This window comes from Oryx dammah, unplaced genomic scaffold (assembly GCF_014754425.2).
Source record: "Oryx dammah isolate SB20612 unplaced genomic scaffold, SCBI_Odam_1.1 HiC_scaffold_11164, whole genome shotgun sequence".
NCBI lineage: Eukaryota > Metazoa > Chordata > Mammalia > Artiodactyla > Bovidae > Oryx > Oryx dammah.
This window is the reverse complement of record NW_024080557.1, coordinates 3,171,154-3,185,596: the sequence shown is the minus strand read 5'-3', so window position 1 is coordinate 3,185,596 and position 14,443 is coordinate 3,171,154.

Sequence of the window (14,443 nt, the reverse complement as noted above, 5' to 3'; positions counted from 1 at the left end):
TGAAGGAAACAGGAGAAGGGGGTAGCAGAGGATGAGATGGTTAGACAGCATTACCAATTCAATGGACATGGATTTGAGTAAACTCTGGTGGATAGTGGATGACATTGGAACCTGGCATGCTGAAGTCCTGGGGTCACAAGAAGTCAGACACAACTTAGCTACTGGACAACAACAACAAAGAATACATACAATCAGGTACATATTTTACAGGTTTCTGCTGGTCTTGTGAAACTTCTGCTAGTCACGAGAAAGAGTCGTCACCATGAAGAATTTTAGTGCTTTTCTACATATAAGAATTGGGCTCATAAAATCAGCTCCTGAGAATATCTTAACTATCTAACTACCTGTCCTGCCAGTACCCCCTGCTACCACTAAACTCCTTCAGGGGGTGTTGAAGGTCAGTGGCTGAAGCAGCATGTGATTTAATCCTTATAGAGGTAGATGACAAGCACCCATGACAAGTGCCAACTTGTAGTTGATAATATGCTCTGTTCCAGTATTTTTAAATAGGATAATATATATGACTCTAGTATTATTTAATGAAAGTACTGGATAAAGATGTAAGTTTTAGTTTTATATCCATATGTTCACTCTAACACTGACTCCATTTATTATAATTATTTACAATTGTTAGGTAGTTAGACTAAAGAAAAAGGAGTCCAGAATGGTGGTGGCTAAAAGACAAGAAAGGGAGAATTCCATGAAATTAGAACAAAGGAAGGTCCAAGGACCAAAATGAGGACCTCAGGTACTCCTGGCTAGCCCAATTTAGTAGGCAGACACAAGGGGAGGAAAAAATATATAAAAAGAGAAGCCATGGACCAGGGGTCAGTCTCTCACTTGCTCTCTGTCTGTCTCTCTCTCTCTCTTTTCATGTCTTTTGGGTCGGCATGCCCTCACACCTTGAGGATGTATTTTCCTTTATTTTCTAAATAAAACTGAGCTGTAACATGGGGCTGTGACACTGGTCTGTTCAAGAGCTGTGACTCTGGCCCATCCGAGGGCTATAATGCTGGTCCGTTGCTTCAAATTTTTGTTGTGATGAGACAGAACCAGGGAAATTACACACTCCCTTGACACAATTATAATTATTACAATTACTGTGATTATTTACCTGGCTGTTTACTACACAGTAAAGATTTTTAGGGCAAAGATTCTAATTCATGTTTACATACCATTTGAGATTTTCATGAGTTATAAATTGCAGGAAAATGTATTTATATTTACAGGCATAAAGAATAATAAATACACAGTTTTACAATACAAAAATGCAACAAAAACTTTCTAATCTAAGTTGGACTTAACCATATAGTTCAGAATCCAGGCTAGGGTAAATCTGGCTAAAAATGTATGCATTTTTCTGCCAGGAACAAATATTGAGGTTGCATTTCTATTCTCTATTACATCCTATTCTAACAAAAGTGTTAGTTGTGTCTGACTTTTTGCTACCCTATGGACAGTTGTGTCTGACTCTTTGTGACCCCATAGATAACTCTCTGCTACCCTATGAACTGTAGCCCAACACACTCCTCTGTCCATGAGATTTTCCAGACCAGAATACTAATCAATGTATTTAATATAATTTAGAAGTGATCATTTAATTGAAGATGTACAAGTTGTGTCGAGAACCCCTCCCTCAACATGCCTTCATATACAATGCAATAAACAAATACTTTGTGTCTTTATGATTCATTCAATAGTAAAAGAAGTACTGAGAAAAAGAAATGTATCTACTTGACAATGGAACTCAGTCCAAGCAAGTAAAAATGCATCCTAACTCACAGCAAAGGAAGACACCAACAAAACAAAAAGACAAACTACTGAGGGGAGACAATATTTGCAGATGATGTTATTGATAAGGGATTAATATCCAATATATACAAACAGCTCATACAATTCAACATCAAAGAAAATAAATAACCTGATTTTAAAAGGGGTCAGAAAAACTGAATAAACATTTTTCCAAAGAGCAAATGTAGATGGCTCACATGCAATGAAAAGATGTTCAACTCTGCTAATCATCAAGGAAATGCAAATCAAAACCACAATGAGATATTACCTTATGCTTACCAGAAAGGCCATCATTAAAAAGTCTACAAATAACAAATGTTTACAAGGATGTGGAGAAAAGGGAACCTTGTATACTATTGTTGGGATGTAAATTGGTACAGCCACTATGGAAAACAGTATGGAGGTTTCTCTTATATGTGGAATTTAAATTATACAACAAACTAGGGAATACAAAATGAAATAAGCAGACACAGATACAGAAAATAAACTACTTGTTACCAGTAGGGTGGGGCAGACAAAAAGAAGTGGAGCAATGGAAGTATGAATTATTGGGTGTAAGATAGTCTGAAGGATGTATTGTACAACACAGGAAATATAGCCAATATTCTGTAAAAACTGTAAATGGAAATTACCCCTTAAAATTGTGTAAAACAACAACAAAAAATAGATTCTAGTTTCTAATGTCCTAAAAAGCTTATATAAATAGATGAGAACATTTAATTATCCATGAAAAACAGATGAAGCCAATATCTTTAACTAACCTTTCTTTGATTTCCAAAGACATTTTAGGGATTCAACTACATGAGAAAAGTGGCAGGTGTAACAAATATAACAAAAATGAAGAATGTATTTTAGAGTAAAAGTATGGTTAGCCTTGAATATCACCTTAGCTATAAAGTTTTAAAAACCATATCATGCATTCCTCTCATCATCTAACATAACAACAGATACCAATGACCTCTTGTAGGAAGTAATCAGCTTCATGTTATCATGTTCTATGGGTGACAATTTAAGTCCATATTTTTTCTCCTGAATTAAAACAATGTTATATGGAAAAAGGCCAATAGTTTCAGACTATTGCTGAGGTATGAATATTCAAGGATATTTTCTCACATTTTCATGCTATATGCTAAAATTGTATACTGTATATGCAGTTGCTCAGTCGTGTCTGAATCTCTGCGACCCCATGGGCTATAGCCCACCAGACTCCATCCATGAAATTTTCCAGACAAGAGTACTGGAGTGCATTGCCATTTCCTTTTCCAGGGGTTCTTCCTGACCCAGGGATAGAACCTGGGTCTCCCGCATTGCAGGCAGACACTTTTACCGTCTGAGCCACCAGGAAGCCATCATATTCTAACCTAAGAATCTCACCCCAGTTGAAATATTATTGATGTCTAAACCAAGTATAGTAGTACAACATAAGCAAAATTACTCAGTCACTTCACTTTTTGGTGGATTTTCTTCAGAAATGAGAAAGTCTTTGTATTACAAATGTGAGTTAAATTTTATTGTCATTACATCCTTTGCCAATCAGCAATAATACATATCCCTTAGGCAAGGCATCCTAGCTGTATAGATAGTAAGGTTAAAGCAAGATGAACTTAAAACATCATAGATTCAGAGTATACTAGTAACTTGAAAGAAAAGGACAAGTATAATCTGAAATTGTAAGTTGACCATCACCACTTGTCAACTTAATCATCTTTCTTGGCCTACACAAAGCTTTATATCCATAATTAAAATACTAAGAAGTAGTATTACACTAGGATGAACATTAGTATCACCTGGGGAACTTTAAAGGAAAAAAAATAATGCTGGGGTCCTATCACTAAAATTTCTAGTTGAGATACTGTCGTGTATCATTTTAAATATCAAGAGGTTTATATTCTCTCTAAGCAATTATATTTTGTAGTACACCAATGCCAAAGAATGCTCAAACTACTGCACAATTGCACTCATCTCACATGCTAGTAATGTTCAAAATTCTCCAAGCCAGGCTTCAGCAATACATGAACTGTGAACTTCCAGATGTTCAAGCTGGTTTTAGAAAAGGCAGAGGAACCAGAGATCAAATTGCCAACATCTGCTGGATAATGGAAAGAGCAAGAGAGTTCCAGAAAAAAATATCTATTACTGCGTTATTGACTATGCCAAAGACTTTGACTGTGTGGTTGTGTGGATCACAATAAACTGTGGGAAATTCTGAAAGAGATGGGAGTACCAGACCACTTGACCTGCCTCTTGAGAAACCTGTATGCAGGTCAGGAAGCAACAGTTAGAACTGGACATGGAACAGACTGGTTCCAAATAGGAAAAGGAGTATGTCAAGGCTGTATATTGTCACCCTGCTTATCTAACTTCTATGCAGAGTACATCATGAGAAACGCTGGGCTGGAAGAAGCACAAGCTGGAATCAAGATTGCCGGGAGAAATATCAATAACCTCGGATATGCAGATGGCACTACCCTTATGGCAGAAAGTGAAGAACTAAAAAGCCTCTTGATGAAAGTGAAAGAGGAGAGTGAAAAAGTTGGCTTAAAGCTCAACATTCAGAAAAAGAAGATCATGGCATCTGGTCCCATCACTTCATGGGAAATAGATGGGGAAACAGTGGAAACAGTGTCAGACTTTATTTTTGGGGGCTCCAAAATCACTGCAGTTTGTGATTGCAGCCATGAAATTAAAAGACGCTTACTCCTTGGAAGAAAAGTTATGACCAACCTAGATAGCATATTGAAAAGCAGAGACATTACTTTGCCAACTAAGGTCTGTCTAGTCAAGGCTATGGTTTTTCCAGTAGTCATGTATGGATGTGATAGTTGGACTGTGAAGAAGGCTGAGCGCTGAAGAATTGATGCTTTTGAACTGTGGTGTTGGAGAAGACTCTTGAGAGTCCCTTGGACTATAAGGAGATCCAACCTGTCCATTCTAAAGGAGATCAGTCCTGGGTGTTCTTTGGAAGGACTGATGCTAAAGCTGAAACTCCAGTACTTTGGCCACCTCATGAGAAGAGTTGACTCAATGGAAAAGACCCTGATGCTGGCAGGGATTAGGGACAGGAGGAGAAGGGGACGACAGAGGATGAGATGGTTGGATGGCATCACCGAATCAATGGACATGAGTTTGGGTGAACTCCAGGAGTTGGTGATGGACAGGGAGGCCTGGCCTGCTGCAATTCATGGGGTTGCAAAGAGTTGGACATGACTGAGCAACTTAACTGACCTGAAAGGAACCCTTAACACACATGTACAAATATATATTTTATTTTACAAAGTTTTCATAATATCATTAATTGTAATAATTTATAATTAATATATAAGACATTTTAAGAGCTAGGATCAATATCAAAAATGTAAAAGACCAAATCCTATGATTTTTCATGTGTCTCTACCCATGTTTCTTTTCTCAGTTCTTAAGAAATCAAATTTATTGATCAACTCTGAATTTTCAAGACTATTTAAGTAAATGAGAAAATATGGATGCTTTCCATATTGCATACAACATTCTACTGGGTTGGCAAGGAAGTTTATTTGCATTTTTCCTAAAGATTGTATAGAAAAACCTGAACAAACTTCTTGGCCAACCCAATATCTTATGCTTTAAATATCTGCATGCTTGTATGATCTTCTACTATGTTATAAAACATTTAAGAAAACAGCAAGGACTTTCACTATTTTAGTGTTGACATTCTGTTTTGTTCTTTCATACCTTCAGCAGCTAGTATAATTATATCACATGCAGTAGATTCTGAATAAATATTAGCTGAATCATCACAGAGTAGACTCTCTGAAGTCCTTGTCATTATAGTCTTTGAACATTGTTGGATGTGCTATGTCTCAGCCATATTACGGTTAATTGAGGAGCCTGTGATCTGCTATTGACTGAGCTCCATAACAGTCAGTGTGTTGCATGTTTAGTCACTCAGTCGCGTTTGACTCTTTGCGACCCCATGGACTGCAGCCCTCCATGCTCTTCTGTCCATGGAATTCTCCACGCAAGAATACTGGAGTGGGTGGCCATGCCCTCCTCCAGGGGATCTTGCCAACCTAGGGATTAAATCCAGGTTTCCCACATTGCAGGGGGATTCTTTACCATCTAAGCCACCAGGGAATCCTACAATAGTGAATACTCTCTCTTAATATCTTATATAAATTCTTCACTGTGGTTGGCAAATATCTGTAGCAAACAGACGTGATTTATATGTAGAAGTGGTTTACAGTGGGGAAGGGTGATTCCAAGGCAATTATTAGAGCATCACCATCTGTCAACATAATCAGTTTTGAAGACACTGATTAGGATGGCACAGATCAAGTTAGTTGTAATTGGAAGATATTTTTAAAATGGCATTATTTAAAAACACTTTCATCAAATTAATGCTTTTATGAAATATCCTAAATAATATTTAGTTCAATCATAAATATTAAATCACATACTGAAAATTTTATGTTTTTATTAAATGTGTGCTCTTCACTACTGAATAATTTGTAACAATGGAATTGCAATTCTTTTTTTTTCAGCTTAGGCGAATTTAAATCTAGAGTTTATAAAAGTGAATATTCATATATATTGAGATAAAAAAGGAAAGGCTCAGTAAATTGAAATAATACTGTCATAAGAAATTTTAAGAACAAACTATCACATAATCATTTCTTATGGTTTGAATACTTTAGATATTCATGTCAAAATTATTTCATTTCATGGTCTAATGAGAAAACCTTCACGTTTCTTGCTGTTGTCTGCTGATTTCAACCTCAATAAGTTTTTGTTTTAAACACACTATGAATTGGTAAACACTCTATTTTCTGATTATGCAGAAAATATTGAGTCATCAAAATGAATGCTTTTGTTCTGTGATGGCAATCACAAAACATATGTGCAACTTGGACATCTATTCATAATTTTGTGAATTATTTTGACCTTTTAAAATTTATTTTATTAATAAAAATTTTATTTTATTTTTTTTTTTTTGCTGCATCAACTAGGGATTGATCCCTTGCCCCCTGCAGTCCTAGGGTGAATGAGGTCTTAACCACTGGCCCATCAGGGAAGTCCCTAATCTTTTATTGAATAGAATATTCTCAAGACACAAGAATACAATGAAACAACTGACAAAGGATGAATTTCCAATATATATATGAGCTCATGAACTCAACAGAAAAACAAACAACCCAATCAAAAATTGGGCAGGAGACCTAAACAGACATTACTCCAAAGAAGACAAACAAATGGCTAATTAACACATGAAAAAGTATTCAATATTTCAATGGCTTGCATTATTAGGGAAATGCAGATCAAATCTACAAAGAGCTGTCACCCCACACCAGTAAGAATGGCCATCACCAAAAAATCTACAAACAATTAATGCTGGAGAGGGTGTGGAGAAAAGGGAACCCTCTTGTACAGTTGGTGTGAATGTGAATTGATACAGACACTGTGGAAGACAGTATAGAGATTTCTTTAAAAATCTAGGAATATACAGCCATATGACACAGCAATCCCACTACTGGTATATACCCTGAGGAAACCACAGTTGAAAAAGACATTTATCGCAATACTATTTAAAATAGCTAGGACATGGAAGCAACTGAGATTCCATCAACAGTTGAATGGATAAAGAAGATGTGGTATATATATATATGATGGAATATTTCTCAGCCATAAAAAGGAATGCATTTGAGTCAGTTTTAATGAGGTGGATGAACCTAGAAACTATTATACAGAGTAAAGTAAATCAAAAAGAGAAAAACAAATATGGTATGTTAACACATACATATGTAATCTAGAATGATGTACTGATGACCCTATTGACAGGGCAGCAATGGAGATGCAGACATAGGTAACAGACTTGTGGACACAGGGGTCGGGGAGAGGAGAGTGTGGGGTGAATGGAGAGGGTAGCATGGAAACATATATACTATCATATGTAAAAAAATAGCCAGTGGGATTATGCTGTATGACTCAGGGAACTCAAACCAGTGCTCTGTGACAATCTAGAGGGGTGGTTTGAGAGGTTCAAGAAGGAGCGGCACATGTATATCTATGGCTGATTAATATTGTTGTATAGCAGAAACCAACAAAATATTGTGAAACAATTATCCTTCAATTAAAAATAAATCAAAACACAAAGATAATCATTATTCTCATTCTACAGCTGTTTTATTTCCTTATTGTCCTCACCATTAGAGGGTAAAATACAAAGTTATGAGTTGATATTAAATATATACTGTTCTCAGTCGTTTCAGTTGTGTCTGACTGTTTACAACTTCATGGACTATAGCCTGCCAGGTTCCTCTGTCCTTGAGATTTGCCTGGAAAGAATACTGGAATGGGTTGCCATGCCTCCTCCAGGGTATCTTCCCAACACAGGGATGGAAACTTCATCTCTTGTGTCTTCTGAATTGCAGGTGGGTTCTTAACCAATTAGGCACTGTGCAGAAGGGTTATTATGACATATAATATAGGCTTGGTTAAAATAAAAGAAATTATATTTATCATTTTTTTTGACACGGTGTCTCCTATTTTAACATAATCTATGTGAAATGTCCATTTACTTCACCCATAATTAACTAAAAACAGTCCTTACTTAGCATGGTTTTGGCTTTCTGGTATCACAGTTTAGTTAATTAACCAGTCAGCTAACAATACAGTCAAATTCCATCCCATCTAAGGCTTCTTTTTCCTAGTTCATTAATATCATCATCATTATCCACACCACCCTTATGGCAGAAAGTGAAGAGGAACTAAAAAGCCTCTTGATGAAAGTTAAAGAGGAGAGTGAAAAAGTTGGCTTAAAGCTCAACATTCAAAAAACTAAGATCATGGCATCTAGTCCCATCACTTCATGGGAAATAGATGGGGGAAACAGTGGAAACCCAGTGTCAGACTTTATTTTGGGGGCCTCCAAAATCACTGCAGATGGTGATTGCAGTCATGAAATTAAAAGACACTTACTTCTTGGAAGGAAAGTTATGACCAACCTAGATAACATATTCAAAAGCAGAGTCATTACTTTGTCAACAAAGGTCCATCTAGTCAAGGCTATGGTTTTTCCATTGGTCATGTATGGATGTGAGAGTTGGGCTGTGAAGAAAGCTGAGCACCGAAGAATTTATGCTTTTGAACTGTGGTGTTGGAGAAGACTCTTGAGAGTCCCATGGACTGCAAGAGATCCAACCAGTCCATTCTAAAGGAGATCAGTCCTGGGTGTTCATTGGAAGGAATGGTGCTAAAGCTGAAACTCCAGTACTTTGGCCACCTCATGGGAAGAGTTGACTCATTGGAAACGACTCTGATGCTGAGAGGGATTGGGGGGAGGAGGAGAAGGGGACGACAGAGGATGAGATGGCTGGATAGCATCACTGACTCAATGAACGTGAGCTTGAGTGAACTCTGGGAGTTGGTGATGGACAGGGAGGCCTGGCGTGCTGTATTTCATGGGGTCACAAAGAGTCGGCCACGACTGAGCAACTGAACTGAACTGATCCTCATCATGAATAGGTATTGACTTCTAGCAAACATGTTTTCAACATCTTTGAGATGATCATGTACATTTTTATCTTCTTATTCTATTAATGATGCATTTCATTTATTAATATTTAAATGTTAAACCAGACTGGTTTTCTTGTAATAACCTTAACTTGACCATGAAGTATTATACTTGTTTGTACATTGCATTGGAGTCAATAACTATTTTAGGAGTTTTCATGAAGACAGCCTTCAATATACTTTCTTGGAAATATTCTATAAAGGATATGTTCTTCCATAAAAAGAATGGGGAATTGTTTTCTTTTCATTAGTTGGTATAATGATCCCTGGATAGGAAAGATCCCCTGGAGTAGGAAATAGCAATCCACTGTAGTATTCTTGCCTGGAAAATTCTATGGACAGAGGAGTCTGGTGGGCTGTAGTTGATGGGGTCACAAAGAGTTGGACACGACTGAGCAACCTAGACATAGACTTACACACTTGTGCCCACAATCCCCCCCCCCCCACACACATGTGCACACACAGGAACTTAAATTATTCTAAGGATTTGTCAATTTTATCCAAATATAATATTGTCCAAATATCCATTAATATCTTTTTATAATACCTCTGGGATTCATAGTGATGGCATTTATTTTTATTTCCAGACTATTATTTAATGTGTGCTTCCATTGTTTTGCTTTTTTCAATCATGCTAAAAGACTATGTATTTTATTTGACTTTCAAAATAATAATTTTTAATCTCACTTATTTAGTGATGCTAGTTTTCTAATTTTTAATTGCTATCTTTATTTTTTCATTTCCTTGCTATCCCTTACATAGGATGAATTTTTGGTATCTTTCTTTTTGAGATGTATACTTAAAAATTGATTTCAGCTTTTATTTTTATAATAGTAGTAGTAGTGTTTGTCACTCATTTGTGTCCAACACTTTGTGACCCCATGGACTATAGTCTGTAAGGCTCCTCTGTCCATGGATTCTCCAGGCAAGAAGACTGGGATGAGTTGCTATTTTCTTCTGCAGGGGATCGTCCTGAACCAGGAATCAAACTCACGTCTCCCACAATGCAGGCAGATTCTTTATTGTCTAAACCACCAGGGAAGCCCTTTCAAGTAAGGTTTCAGCTACATTCCAGAAGTTTAAATATGTCATATTTTGGTATTAAGCTCCAAATATTTTCAAATTTTGATTTTAATTTCTGCTTTGTCCTAGTGGTAATTTCAGAGTGTACAACTTAATTTCCAAACATCTCAACATTTTCTAGTATTTTATTACCACTGTTATTTATTTTTGACTTAATTCAACTGAATAAATTTTTAATTTTGAAAGTTGTTAAAGCTTATAATAGGTTCAGAATATGAATGATTTGATAAACAGATACACTTTAAAATTTAGATTTTATATTATATACATTTGTAAATATATATACACATATATAGTTATTTCTTAGTTTCTAGTCAAATATTCTGTGAATTTACTAATATTTTTCTCTGCTTATTTTATTAGCTCTTACAAAAGGTATGAGTTTCTAAATGTGATTTAGAGTCTATTTGTTTTAATTTTTAGTTCTAGCAACTTGTGTTAATTATTTAGAAACTATGTTACTAGGTACACACAAATTTAGTACTGTTATATTATTTGGCAGAATAATTATATAATCATTTTTAATGTTTTTATTTATTCTTGTTTCCCCACTTGTCTTTTCTGTCTTATATTTCTAGAACTAAACTATCTTCCTTAATTTAGAGTTTGCACAGTACATATTTGCCCATTCTTTCATTTATAATACATCATACTGTACATAACTATCATGCGTCTCTTGTATGTATCATGAAGTTTAATAATTTAAATCCATGAATTTGTGTTAGTACTACTCATGCAGACCAAAATGTTCCTTAAATCTCTTCCATTTTTTTCACTTTCTTTTACATTCTAGGTGTTTTTGTTTTGTTTTGCCTTAGCTTAAATATTCTCTTAATCTTATTTCCAGTAATTTTTTATGTGCAATTAATTTCACATACTGAGATTTCAATTTCATTCATTACATTTTCAAGTTCTATAATTTTTATCACATATGAAATTAATTGATTCTAGTTTCCTAGTAAATTCTCTATCAGCATCTGTTTTCTTGAAAATATGCATCAGCTATTTTACAGTACAGATTCTGATAACTGCCATGATTGGACCACTTCAGGTTTGTTTACATTGTCTTTGTTTCTCTGGTATTTATTTCTTCTATGTGGGGTGATTTTCTAACTAAATGATATGTATTTTGTATAAAAAATATACTAGAGTCCTAAATGATATAATGTCTTTTAGAGAAACTTCACTTTATTCACTTCTAGTCAGATAGAGTAATAACAGATTAATCTGTAAGAAACTAGCTTGCTTGAGATGGAGTTAATGCTTCTACCGACCCTCTACCTCTGATGCACCCTGCCTTTTTGTATAGTTTCATAGGGTCCCATCTGAGATTCTAGGAGTACCAATCAGAACATCTTCAGCTTTTGGCATGTCCTAAAATTTTTATGTTCTCATCAATGAGATACTTTGAAAAATCATCACTGTCTTTCTACATCTTCTTAACTAGTTTATCTTTCTGCCCATTTCACATAAATAAATTTATTTTCTAGGAGGAAAATCACCATAGGTATGAGATTTACTGCTTGAATCTATTCAAAATGTAATTTTATTTCCAAATTTCTGGCTAAGTTTGCAGCTGTCATCTCTAGTTTCTTTCTTTTCTTTTCTTTTTTTTATTTTTTATTTTTGCTTTTTATCCATAATGAAAGTTGCTCAGTCGTGTCTGACACTTTGAGAACTCATGGGCTAAATAGTCCATGGAATTCTCCAGGCCAGAATACTGGAGTGGGTAGCCTTTCCCTTCTCCAGAGGACCTTCACAACCTAGGGATTGAACCAAGGTCTCCTGCATTGCAGGCAGATTCTTTGACAGCTAAGCCACAAGGGAAGCCCATAGTACACGACCTTAAAAGCATTCTCTACCTGGGACTTCTGCCTGTTTCCATTAAGAATGGGGAAGTCTTTTGAAGTAAATCATTCCCGAAGAATGCCAACTCTCTTTTCTTTTGTCTTCAAATGTATTTTAAATACATCTATATTTCCTAGGTATCCATAGAAATACTCTCTCCAGAGTGGCAATTCCAAATGCATGTTGTAAATACTACTGGGATCAAACAACTTGAGACTTGAAATGTGCCAGTGAAATTAGTAATAAGGAATCTTCAGTGAGTAGCAAGCCCCACTTGAATGGTAGTCAGTATACTCTGGAATAAAAGGTAAATCTGTGTGAAAATAGAATGTACAAAATTAGTTTTGAAATGCTGCAGTGAAGGAGAGTGAGTGGGATTCTGAGGGATAAAGGAAGCCAGAATTTTGGTTAAACTGAATATTTTGCTGTTAAAAATCACCTAGGATAGAACAGGTGTGATATATGCCATATATTGAGATGGAAGATTTCAACAACTTAAGAGAATAGTGCTGCCAGATGATATCAACCTCAAATTAGCAATGGTTTCACAAGAAGGTGAACAAGTAACATGGAAGTGGCATAAGGATCAGACCTTATCACATAGGTTGTAAGAAAATAAACCTCCGCTTGTGAAGGATGTAGGGAACTTATGTCTTCAGGAGTTTTTTCTACTTTCTTTTTTCCTAATGAGTTATAATTTAAACACTGGATATAGAAAGTAAAAAGAAAATAACAGTTTAAAACAGAGTTATGAAGTGCAAAATCTTTCAGTTAACATGTGAAATTTCCCATTTTTTCCCTTCCATGTCTTAATCTCTCATGTATAAATGGGGAAAATAATAGTACTGAATGTATTAATTTTGAACTCTTTGAATAGTTCCTGGAACATAATAAATGTCATATACGTGTTCAGTTCAGTCTCAGTCGTGTCTGATTCTTTGCAACCCCATGGACTGCAGCATGCCAGACCTCCCTGTCCATCACCAATTCCCGGGGTTTACTCAAACTCATGTCCATTGAGTCAGTGATGCCATCCAATCATCTCATCCTCTGGCATCCCCTTCTACTCCTGCCTTCAATGTTTCCCATCATCAGGGTCTTTGAAGATGAGTCAGCTCTTCACATCAGGTGGTCAAAGTATTGGAGTCTTAGCTTCAACATCAGTCTTTCCAATGAATATTCAGGACTGAGCTCCTTTAGGATGGACTGGTTGGATCTCCTTGCAGTCCAAGAGATTCTCAGGAGTCTTCTCCAACACCACAGTTCAAAAGCATCAATTCTTCAGCATTCAACCTTCTTTATAGTCCAACTCTCACATCCATATATGACTCCTGGAAAAACTATAGCTTTGACTAGACAGACCTTTGTAGGCAAAGTAATGTTTCTGCTTTTTAATATGCTGTCTAGGTTGGTCATAACTTTTCTTCCAAGGAGTAAGCACCTTTTAATTTCATGGCTGCAATCACCATCTGCAGTGATTTTGGAGCCCCCAAAATAAAGTCTGCCACTGTTTCTGCTGTTTCCCCATTTATTTGCCATGAAGTGATGGGACCAGAAACCATTATCTTTCTTTTCTGTATGTTGAGCTTTAACCCAACTTTTTCACTCTCCTCTTTCACTTTCATCAAGAGGCTCTTTAGTGCTTCTTTACTTTCTGCCAGAAGGGTGGTGTCATCTGCATATCTGAGGTTATTGATTTTTCTCCCAGCAATCTTGATTCCAGCTTGTGCTTCATCCAGCCCAGCACTTCTCATGATGTACTCTGCATATAAGTTAAATAAGCAGGGTGACAATATACAGCCTTGACATACTCCTTTCCTATTTGGAATCAGTCTGTTGTTCCATGTCCAGTTCTAACCGTTGCTGCCTGACCTGCATACAGGTTTCTCAAGAGGTGAGTCAGGTGATCTGGTATTCCTATCTCTTTCAGAATTTTCCACAGTTTATTGTGATCCACACAGTCAAAAGCGTTAACATAGTCAACAAAGCAGAAATATATATTTTTCTGGAACTCTCTTGCTTTTTTGATGATCCAGTGGATGTTGCAATTTGATCTCTGGTTCCTCTGTTCCTCTGGTTCCTTTTCTAAAACCAGCTTGAACATCTGGAAGTTCATGGTTCACATATTGCTGAAGCCTGGCTTGGAAAATTGGGGGCATTACTTTACTAGCGT